This window comes from Hypanus sabinus, chromosome 4 (assembly GCF_030144855.1).
Source record: "Hypanus sabinus isolate sHypSab1 chromosome 4, sHypSab1.hap1, whole genome shotgun sequence".
In the NCBI taxonomy this organism is placed as follows: domain Eukaryota; kingdom Metazoa; phylum Chordata; class Chondrichthyes; order Myliobatiformes; family Dasyatidae; genus Hypanus; species Hypanus sabinus.
Genome location: NC_082709.1, coordinates 84,849,002 through 84,860,613, shown reverse-complemented (window position 1 = coordinate 84,860,613; position 11,612 = coordinate 84,849,002). Strand labels below are relative to the sequence as shown.

At 45.5% G+C, this 11,612-nt stretch overlaps 1 protein-coding gene across 7 annotated transcripts in view; it reads left to right on the top strand.

Annotated features, from left to right (window-relative positions):
• The first annotated feature begins 1,956 nt into the window (after window positions 1-1,956).
• dnajb2 (DnaJ heat shock protein family (Hsp40) member B2) overlaps window positions 1,957-11,612 on the top strand; it is an 83,664-nt gene continuing 74,008 nt past the window's right edge. For 2 of the 7 annotated variants that reach the window (XM_059967598.1, XM_059967597.1), the window contains exon 1: window positions 1,963-2,306. The gene's annotated coding sequence lies outside the window, so the exon portion shown is untranslated. Of the gene's footprint in view, window positions 2,307-2,971; window positions 3,095-11,612 lie in introns of all 7 variants that reach the window. The other 5 variants (XM_059967593.1, XM_059967594.1, XM_059967595.1 and 2 more) reach the window with 5 other exon arrangements.

Here is an 11,612-nt window from a genome sequence, read left to right as displayed (position 1 = left end):
TATCAAGAGGAATAAACAGTCAACGTTTCAGGCTGAGATCCTTCATCAGGAGCCAGAATAAGGTGGGAGGCGACGGGAAGGAGTACAAACTAGCAAGTCTGGGTGAACACATGGTCGAAGAGTTGGAGAGCAGCAATGATCACAGAGAGGGAGCAGCAAGAGAGGGTCTTGCTGAAGTCCCATTGAAGAGAAAATTTAAGTTTCTTCAGGGGAGGCATTCCTCAAAGAGAATTTGTAGAGGAGTGGCAAATCATAAACACAAGAGATTCTGCAGATGCTGGAAATCCAGAGCAACACACACACAAAATGCTGTAAGAATTCTGCAGGTCAGGCAGCATCTATGGAGAATAAACAGTTGACGTTTCAGACCAAGACCCTTCATCAGGACTGGAAAGGGAGTCTTTTTCAAAGGGTAGAAATGTCAAGAACTAGAGGATGTGCATCTAGGGTGAGAAGGGAACAGATTTAAAAAGGGGCCTGAAGGGTGGTTTTTTCCATGTATTGCATGTGGAATGAGCTTCCAGAGGAAGTGGGTGAGGTAGGTACAATAGTATAGCTCTAGAAGCACTTAGATAGGTACCTGTGGGAGTGTGACCAATGAGCACATGGGCCTAATCAGGGCATTTGAACTAGCTGGGTGGGCAAATACTCAGGGCCTGTATCCATGCTGTATGGCTCTATAAGAAACAGGACCTTGAGAAGGCCAATCAGCCTCTCCAGCCTGCCTTACCATTCAATAGGATGATAGAGGCATCACCCCTTCTGTGTCACAACACAAAAATACAACTGCAGATGCTGTGGATCAAAGAATACATACACAACACTGGAAGAACTCAGCAGGTCAGGCAGCATCCGTGGGAAAAGAGTAGCCAACGTTTCGGGCCGAGACCCTTCATCAGGAATGGGGGGGGGGGGGGGGAGAGAGGGCCGAAGCCCAGTAATAGAGATAGGGGAGGGGGTAGGGCATAGAGGCACCAGGTGGAAAACCAATCAGAGGAAAGATAAAGAGTGGGGAGGGGGAAGGGATAAGCATAAAAGAACTGTGGAGATAAAGAAGCAGAAAGTTGAAAGGGGAGTGGGCTTTGGCCCTCTCTTCCCCCCCCATTCCTGATGAAGTGTCTCAGCCCGAAACGTTGGCTACTCTTTTTTTCACGGATGCTGCCTGACCTGCTGAGTTCTTTCAGTGTTGTGTATGTACCTCTTCTCTGTCATTCCACCATACCCCTTTTTTCTATGATCTAATATTGATCTACTTCCTCTTCAAAGTTCCACCAATGGTCCAACCATAAGACCATAATGCCATGACATAAGAGTAGGGCCATTTGGCCCATTAAATAGAGGGGCATCCATTTAAAACAGATGTGGAGAAATTTCTTTAGCCAGATGGTGGTGAACTTGTGGAATTCATTACCACAGACAGCTGTGGAGGCCAGGTCACTGGCTGTATTTAAGGCAGAGCTTGTTGGGTTCTTGATCGGAGAAGTCCAGTGAGTGGGGCTGGGGGTAAGGATGAGCCATGATTGAATAGCAGAGCAGACTCGATGGGCCAAAGGGCCTAATTCTGCTCCTAAGTCTTATGGCCAAATCTGCGCTGCACTTTCGATGTATCAAGCCTCCTCACCACTGAGGGCATCTTCAAATGGCGATTGCTTAAGAAGGTGGCATCCATCATTAAGGGTCCTCACCACTTAGGGCCTCTTCTCATTACTACCACCAGAGAGGAGGTACAGGAGCCTGAAGACCCACACTGAAAAGTTTTGGAAAACAGCTTCTTCCCTGTGGTCGTTAGCTTTATAAACGGTTCATGACCCCACTACTCATTACTTTGCTCTTTTTGAACTATTTACTTTTTACATATTTTTTATTGTAACATAGTAATTTTTATGCATCAAAACAACAAAATTTCACGATATATATCAGTGATAATAAAGCTGTTTCTGTTTACGTCAGGATACAATCCAGTATCTACGGTCTCCGAGCAATTGGATTCAGGTCTACGGCCACATAAACACGAGATTCTGCAAATACTGGAAGTGTTCAGTAGATTACGAAGCTTCTATGAGGGGAATAAACAGTTGACGCTTCGGGCCGAAACACTTCTTCAGTACACTATCTCAAAGTAGGGAGAGGGACAGCTCTCGCACATCGAGTGTGTGCGCCTGCGCGCGTCCCCTGATCCCGGGCCAGGGGCGGGGCGGGGCGGGTTTCTGGACTTTTCTGCAGTTTGGATTGTTGACGGCGCGCTGAGATCAGGGTATCTGGCGCATCTGGCAACTGAGGGCGGGAAGAGGCGACACTCACAGCAGGTAGGAGGACGGCCACACCGGCAAAGGTTCCAGAGGGCGAACAGCTGATCGTCTGTCGCCAGATGGTTACTATGTTTCGTCCGCTACATGCAGCGTTACCCTCCACATACATTTTCACTATGTTGCCCGCTTCTCCACTCGGCTGCAGGCGCCGCAACATTCTCACACGCGTACACCCCTCGGGAACGCGCACGACTGCGCTGGCGCGCTTGGCCGTCCCTTCCATTGACCCTCTGTCACTCGGGACGAGCGCTCCAGACTTCCCCCTCATTCCCGCAAAGCCATTCCTAGCTCTGCGGTTGTTGCCTTAAGATTGCCACATGCGCCGAGGTATAGTGCAAAGCTTTTGTTTGCGTTCGAGCTAGCACATTGAGCTAAAAAGTTAGACAGGATGCAGAATATAGTGTTACAAAGCAAGTGCAGTGCAAATAGACAATAAGGTGCAAGGGGCATAAGGAGGTAGGCTAATGGATCAGCTGTTCATCTTTAGCGTGTAAGAAGGCCGTTCAAGTGTCACCGAATTGATTCCGCAACCTGTGGGCTCACTTTCAAGGGTTCTTGCATCTCATACACTCAACATTATTTATTTTTGTTTTTTTTTCTTTTTATATTTGCACTCAGATAATAGATTTACATTGCACTTCTCTATTCTGTTGTTTTCAAAGTAGCTGTCCTTGAGCCTGGCGGTCAGTGTTTCTCAAGTTTCTGTATTTTTTGCCTGATGGAACGGAGGAATTGGAGTTGCTCTGGATTTTCAGCATCTGCAGAATCTCTTGTGTTTCCCTGTGGTGAGCATCGATATTGACTTGACAGAACATCATGTTCTGCTTTTGGACCTTGGTGTATTGTCATTTAAGCATTATACTCAGCATTATATATGGGCAACTTCTGCCCTGCTGTTTTAAAGACTAAATGGTGCCCTAGTATGATAATGTGGACTCCTGGCCTCTCAATCTACCTTGTCATGGCCTTGCAGCTTATAAAAACAAGCAATTCTGCAGATGCTGGAAATCCAGAGCAACTCACACAAATGCTGGAGGAACAGCAGATCAGGCAGCATCTATGGAGGGGAATAAACAGTTGTTGCTTTGGGTTGAAATCCTTTATCAGAAGTGGAAAGGAAGTAGGTAGAAGCCGGAATAAGGTGGGGGAGGAGAATGAGTATCAGTTTAGAAGGTGATGCGAGGTGGGTGGAGGAGAGGGAATGAAGCTGGGAGTGATAGGTGGAAATAGTAAAGGGCTGAAGAGGAAGGAATTGGGTCTTGGCCCAATATGGCTATTCCTCTCCATGTAAGCAGCCTGACCTGCAGAGTTCCTCCAGCATTTTGTTTGTTTTGCCTTGTATCTTAACGTTTACCGGCACTGCACTCTCTTGGTAACTTTAAGACTTTATTACTCTAAACTGTAACTGTAATAATGTATTTTATTGTTTCACCTTGTGCTGCCTCAATGCACTAATATGAAATGATCAGTGCAGCATACAAAGCAAAGCTTTTTGCTGCAGATCTAAACGTGAAAATGATAAATCAAGATATACTTTACAATTTCCTGCTCATTTTAACAATCTGTCCTAATGACTCTTCCAAAAGTGGTTTAACAGGTTAATTGGTCACATGGGTGTAATTAAGTGGCATGGACTTGTTGGGACAGAAGGGCTGTATTTCTGAATGAAATAAAACTAAATAAAATGATGAAGTTAAAATGTATGAAAATCATATCCATTTATGTGAATATTCAAAATATTATGCAGCAGAGACTCAAGCAGAAATGTTAATTATTGAATATTATAGGGTTAAGGAACATTGTTGATCAGAGGGACCTTGGGGTTCAAGTCCAGAGTTTCCTGTAACTATGGGACAACATGGTGGTGAAGATGATGTACGGTTGGGTACTTGCTACTGGTTTAGACTGAGGCCTGGAGTCAGAACAATACAGAATGGATACAGGTCCTTCAGCCCAAATACAGAGACCACCCAGCTAGACCTAATTAACCGCATTCGTCCCATATCGTTCCAAGCCCTGCCCCTCCATGTACCTATCCAAAAGTTTCTTAAAGTCAGACTGCGTCCCATCAGTGAGTGGAAACACAAGAAGAAATGGTGATTTCACTTGCGTACACGGCCAAAGATTAAAAAAGGTAGTGATTCACAGCAGTTTTTAGAGTTGGGCTGCACCCAGTCAATGAACAGGATTCATTAGAAACGACAAATAAAAATAATGCAGGGACAAAGGGCCATTGTGTGAGTGCACCGATGATGAAGTGACTTTGGCTCATCTAGCTTAGGCAAAGTAAGTATCTGGTAAGTTTCTTCTTATTTAATCTCCATTCCCTGTGTCTGTTAGGGCGTAGTTAGTTCAATGAGAATAGTTCTAGGGGTTGTGTTCTGTGTGAGATGTGTGGGAATTCTGGGAGACCTCTAGCCTCTCAGATAACCATATCTGTACCAGATGCACTGAGCTCCAGCTCCTCAGAGAGCGTGTTAAGGAACTGAGGCTGCAGCTCAGTGACTATCGGCTCAAACGGAGATTGATAGATAGGAGCTATAGGGAGATAGTCATGTAACTGGGTGATTGACAGGAGAAGAAAGGGAAATGAGCAGCCAGTGCAGAATACCCCTGTGGCCATTCCCCTCAATAGTAAGTATACCACTTTGGATACTGTTGTGGGGGGGGGGGGTGGGGAGGAACCTACTGGCGGAGCCACAGTGACTGGGTCTCTGGTACTGAGTCTGGCCCTGTGGCTCAGAAGAGAAAAGTGATGAAGAGGATGGCAGTACTGATTGGCAATTCCATGGTTAGAACAATAGAGACAATATTCTGTGGACATGTTAGAAACGACTGGATGGTATGTTGTCTCCCAGGTGCCAGGGTTAGGGATGTTAAGGATATTTTGGATTGTGTCCAAGACATTCTAAAGGGGGAAGGTGAACATTGGTACATATTGGCACTGATGACGTTGGCAGGAAAGACGAGGAGATCCTGAAGAGAGAGCTTAGGTAGCTAGGTAGAAAGCTAAAAGCAGGTCCTCTTTAAGGCAGAGGTTGATAGATTTTCATTGTCTCCATCTCCAAGCCCATTTCTTTGGCAAGGACTCCCCACCCCACACTGATCCCTTCTCTCGTCTTCAACCCTCCTCCTCTCCCTGGAGCCCCCCCCCCCCCACCCTGGTCTTCTCCCTGCTCTGGATCTTTAAATTGTCAACAGCTGACAGGACATTATCCATCTAGACTTTAACACTCCTCTCTCCTATTCCAACCTCACTCCTTCTGAATGCTCGTTCTCTACTCCCTCTGCACTAATCCTAACCTTACCATCAAACCTGCAGATAAGGGAGGTGCTGAGGTAGTCTGGTGAACTGACCTCTACCTTGCTGAGGCCCAGTGCCAACTCTCAGACACCCCCCAAACAGGACCCCACTAAGGAACGCTAGGCCATTGTCTCCCACACCGTCACTAATCTTATGGACTCTGGGGATCTCCCATCCACCACCACCAACCTCATAGTTCCCGCACCCTGCACTTCCTGTTTCTACCTCCTACCCAAAATCCACAAAACCTCTTGTCCAGGTAGACCCATTGTTTCAGCTTGTTCCTGCCCCACTGAATTCATATCTGCATACCTTCACTCTGTTTTATCACCCCACTTCAGTCCCTCCTCACCTACATGCGTAACACCTCACACGCTCTTGATCTTTTCAAGGATTTCAGGTTCCCTGGCCCCCAACATCTTATTTTTACTATGGATGTCCAGTCCATATACACCTCCATCCACACCAGGAAGGTCTTAAAGCTGCCTGTTTCTTTCTGGGCACCAGTCTGTTACAAGAATCACCCCTTGTAATAATGATCAGTGAGGCACAGAAAATTTGTATATACTGACAAGTAACTTTTATTGTTTCAACTAAAAGCATGTGAGTTTACAAACTGTCTCTGTGTGCACCCTACTATAATTCATTGACTGTTCATGAACTGTCAGGGAAGAGAAGTATTAACCAGGAAAGGAGTCTACGCTGGCCAGGCGTTCCTAGTAGTTCTGATCTCCATGTGTCTGTGGGGTTCTCCTTATCAGCGATGGTTGGTCTCTGGCTGCTGGAGAGTTATCACCCCTGTGTGTTTGGAGCTCCTGAGTCTTGTACTGTTCCTCATCAATTGAACCATTGGATCTCCATCCCATTGGCTCAAGGTCACCTGATCTACCTGGGTCACCTTCTTACTGGTCACTGTACAGGGCTACAGCCAACATTGTTTCATGGCTGTGCCCACCCCTGCCTTGTGTATTTGTGTCTTTACACTCTGACTGGTCCAAACCAGTTAAATGGGGCAACCTAGACAGAGTCTAACGAGATTACCGATTGCAGGTCTGGCATTTTACATGACTCCTCTGAGAATGGTCTCAGGGATATTGCTCTGGTTAGATTGTCCCAGAGCGAGGATCAGTTCAGAGTCCACGCCCTTTACATAACAAATGGCTACTTGTTTGAGGATAGTCTCAGGTTTAGCAGATCACTACTTGAAGCTTCCTTTGTCCACATTCAGCTGCTCTGATTAGATTATCCAAGAGCAAGAAACTGCTCAGAGTCCACAAAATGGGGGAAACAAAGACAACTGGCTTGTCTGCTTCCCCTGTCCTTGATCAGACTGCAGTTTCTCCTGGCCAACAAGTCCCAACCAGTTCCCCTCCACCACCACTTGCTGCCTAGCAGAACTTGTCCTCATTCTAAATAATTTCTTCTCTGGCTCCTCCCCCTTCCTTCAAACAAAAGGGGTAGCCATGGGCACTCATGGGTTCGAGCTATGCCTGCCAGTTTGTTGGCTATGTGGAACAGTGTATGTTCCAAGCCTTCATTAGTAGCTGTCCCACACTTTTCCTACACTACATCGACGACTGCTTTGGTGATGCTTTCTGCACTCATGGTGCCTCCAGCTTCCAACCTGCCCTCAAATTCACCTGGTCCATTTCCGACACTTCCCTTTCTCGATCTCACTGTCTCTATCTCCAGAGACAGCTTATCCACCGATGTCTATTATAAACCGATGAACTATACCTCGTCCCACCCTGTTACTTGTAAAAACACCATCACCTACTCTCAATCCCTCTGCCTCTGCTGCATCTGCTGTCAGGATGAGGATTTTCATTCTAGGTCAAAGGAGATGTCCTCCTTTTTCAAAGAAAGGGGCTTTCCTTCCTCCACCATCATTGCTGCCCTTAGCCACATCTCTGCCATTTCACGCATGTCTACTCGTATCTCATCCTCCCACCACCCTATTAAGGATAGGGTTACTCTTGTCCTCACCTACCACCCAACAGCCTCTGCATCCAGCATATAAATCTCTGAAACTTATGCCACCTCCAACTGGATCCCACCACCAAACGCATCTTCCGCCCCCCCCCCCCCCACCTTTCTGCTTTCTGTAGGGATCGCTCCCTAGGCGACTCCTTTGTCCATTCGTCCTTCCCCACAGATCTCCCCTCCTGGCACTTCTCTTTGCAAGCAGAACAATTGCCACACCTGCCCCTCCTATATATCAGTGAGACCTGATGTACTTTGTAGATTGGGAGACCGCTTTGCTGAGCATCTATGTTCCATCCGCCAGAACAAATGGGATCTCCTAGTGGCTACCCATTTTAATTCCACTTCCCATTCCCATTCCGATTATGTCTATCCATGGCCACCTCCACTGTTGTGATAAGGCCACACTTACTTTGGAGGAACAGCACCTTATACTCCATTTGGGTAGCCTCCAACCTGATGGTATGAACATCGATTTCTCAAACTTCCAGTAATGCCTCCCTGCCCCCCCCCCCATTTCACCATTTCCCATCCCCTTTTCCCTGTCTCATTTTATCTCCTTGCCTGCCTATCATCTCCCTCTGGTGCTCCTTCAACCCCTCCCCTTTTTTCTTTCTTCCATGGCCTTCTGTCCTTTTCACCATTCAACCAAGTTTCACCCATCGCCTAGTGTGCCTCTCTCTCTCCCCCCCCCCCCACCCCACCTTTCAAATCTACTCAGCTTTTTTTCTCCAGTCCTGCTGAAGGATTTTGGTCTGAAACGTTGACTGTGCTTTTTTCCATAGACGCTGCCTGGCCTGCTGAGTTCCTTCGGCATTTTGTGTGTGTTGATGGATTCTTGATTAATCAGGGCATGAAGGGATACAGGAAAAAGGCAGGAGATTGAATCTGAGAGGGAAATGGAACAGCCTTGATGAAATAATGGAGCAGACTTGATGGATCAAATGGCTTAATTCTGCTCCTCCATCTTGTCATAATGTTCTTAAAAAAGGCTCTTAAAATCAGTTTTATTATCACTGAAATACACTCAGTGGTCATTTTTTTAGGTACCTCCTCTACCTAATAAAGTAGCCACTGAGTATGTTCATGATCTTCTGCTCCTGAAGTTCATCCACTTCGAGCTTTGATGTGTTGTGTGTTCGGAGATGCTCCTTTGCACACCGCTGTTGTAATGTGTGGTTATTTGAGTTACTGTCTCCTTCCTGTCAACTTGAACCACTCTGGCCATTCTCCCCTGATGTCTCTCTTTAACAAGGCGCTTTTGTTCACAGAACTGCCACTCACTGGATATTTTTTGTTTCTCGTATCATTCTCTGAACACTTGGGAGATTGTTGTTCTTGAAAATCCCAGGAAATCAGCAGATTCTGGGATACTTGACGTACCCTGTCTGCCACCAACAATCATTCCACATTCAAAGTCACTTAGATCATATTTCTCCATTTAGATCTCCATTTTGATGTTTGGTCTGAACAACAACTGAACCATGACCATATTTGCATGCTTGACTGATTAGATATTTGCATTAATTGGCAGGTGTACAGGTGTGCCTGATAAAATGTCCACCGAGTGTAATTATTAAATACATAATTATATATTTATGGGGTATCTGGGGTATGGTAGCACCTCTGGTGTGAAATTTGTAGTTTTGCAGCAGCAGTCTGGTGCATTACATAATACTGGGACTGCCCTGCTGTATAAGGATTAGATGGGAAGCAACACAAACAAAATGCTGAAGGAACTCAGCTGGTCAGGCAGCATCTATGGAAATGAATAGGTGGTCAATATTTCAGGCTGAGACCCTTCTTCAGGACTGAGATGTAAGAAGCCAGAATAAAAAGGTGGGGAGGGGGAGAGGAAAGAAGGTAGCTGGAAGGTGATAGGAGAAACCAGGTGGGTGGGAAAGGTCAAGGGCAAGAGAAGAAAGAATCTGAAGGGAGAGTAAAAAGGGAAGGAGAAGGGGACCCTGGGGGAAGTAATAGCTAGGTGAGAAGAAATAAAAAGTTAGAGTGGGAAATAGAGGGGGGGGTGGAATTTGTTTTCTGGAAGGAGAAATCAATATTCATGCCATCAGGTAGGAGGATACCCGGACAGAATATAAGGTGTTGCTTCTCCACCCTGAGGGTGGCCTCGTCTTGGAAGGAGGAGGCCATGGACTGATATGTCACAATGGGAATCGGAATTAAAATGTTTGCCCACCGGGAAGTCCCTCTTGTGGCAGATGGTGCAGGGTATTCAACCAAGCAGTCCCCCACTTGACGTTGGATCTCACGACATAGAGGAGGTTACATCAGGAGCACCGGACACAATGGACGACACCATCAGATTTGCAGTTGAAGTGTTGCCTCAGCTGGAAGGAATGTTTGCTGTTTGCAGAGGTAAATACTTGGAAGGAGATTAGTGGGGAGGGACGAATGGACAAGGGACTAGATGGGACAGAGTTTGTCAAATGTGTTCAGGAAAGTTTCCTTAATCAGTATGTAGAAGAAGTCCCAATGGGAGAGTTGTGCAATATTTGATCTCCTATTGGCAAATAAGCCAGGGCAGGTGACAGAAGTCTGTGTAGGGGAACAATTTGCATCTAGTGATCATAACGCCATTAGTTTCAAGATAATTATAGAAAAGGATAAGGTTTGGTTGACATTCTAAATTGGAGAAAGCTCAATTTTAATGGTATCAGAAAGGATCTGGTATGTGTATTCCAGGTGTGGTCTCACCTGGTAATCTGAACTTCGGTAATATTCGGTAATACTGGACAGGCTGTTTGCTGGCAAAGATGTACATGGTAAGTGGGAGGCCTTCAAAAGTGAAATTTTGAAAGTACTTTTGTATGAATTAACTCTTGTAACAATAATCAGTGAGGCACAGAGATATCTATTTACTGACCAGTACTATTGTTTAAACCAACAAGCACATGAATTCATACAATAAATACCTTGTGTGCACACCCACTAGGTATGCCTGAGTCTCCTGAATAATCAAAGAATAGCAAAGGTATTATCTGGGCAAAGGAGTTTACACTGGTCAGGTGTTCCTCGTAGTCTCAATTCACTCACCATGTGTTTCACGCAGGGTCGCTCATGCTTGTATTTGTGATGGTTATTCTTTGAAGTTACTGCTGCCAACACACACGAAGCATCCACTTTTATATCCATTCCTTATCAATTCAAATATCGCATTCTAGTGTCATTGGCCACTGGTCATGTGTCTGACCTTTAACACCTTGATATTGGCTCTGCTCCAAGCCAGCATCCATTTATTGCCCTTTTCCCATCAAATGACAGTCGATAATTTATGGCTCTTTGTTCTCAATCAGCAATGATCTTGAATCATTCCAGGCAGGCACTAACCCCAATAATCACAAATCTGCATGTTGTATCCAACCAAAGAACATCTCACAAATAACTTCTTATTTGGAAATGATCTCTCGTCCAGCAGATTACCTGAAGTATCGTTGTGTCTTCTTTAAAACATTTATCAAGCCAATCATGTCAAGCTCACAGAATAGGGAATAGTGTCTTCACCAAATGGCAGCCTCCATCCCCAAACTCATGGCAAGAACAGAGACAATTAGTCTCTGCTTCCACTGTCCTTGATTCATTTGAATTCACTGATATATAGAATGTAGTTCTTCTGACCAACAGTGCAAAGTATATATGTGCCTGAGAGGGAAATGGAACAGCCATGATGAAATGGCAGAGAAGACTTGATGGGCTAGATAGCCTAATTTTGCTCCTATATCTTGTGGTCTAAAACTGGCTTTGTGGAACATCAGAGTGGTTATCTGTACATGGAGCCAAATGGATGGGGGAGATCTTAAACAGATTATTTGCCTCTGGATGTATTTGGGAGATGGACACAATATAGAAGTGAGGCAAAGGAGCAGCGAGGTCATGGATCCTATATTGATTACAGAGGAGGAGGTGTTTTTCTGTCTTTAGGCATATTAAGGTGGACAAATCCTATGGGGCCTTAGCGGAGATATTTAAATAATCCCTAACAACCAATGTGGTACTAG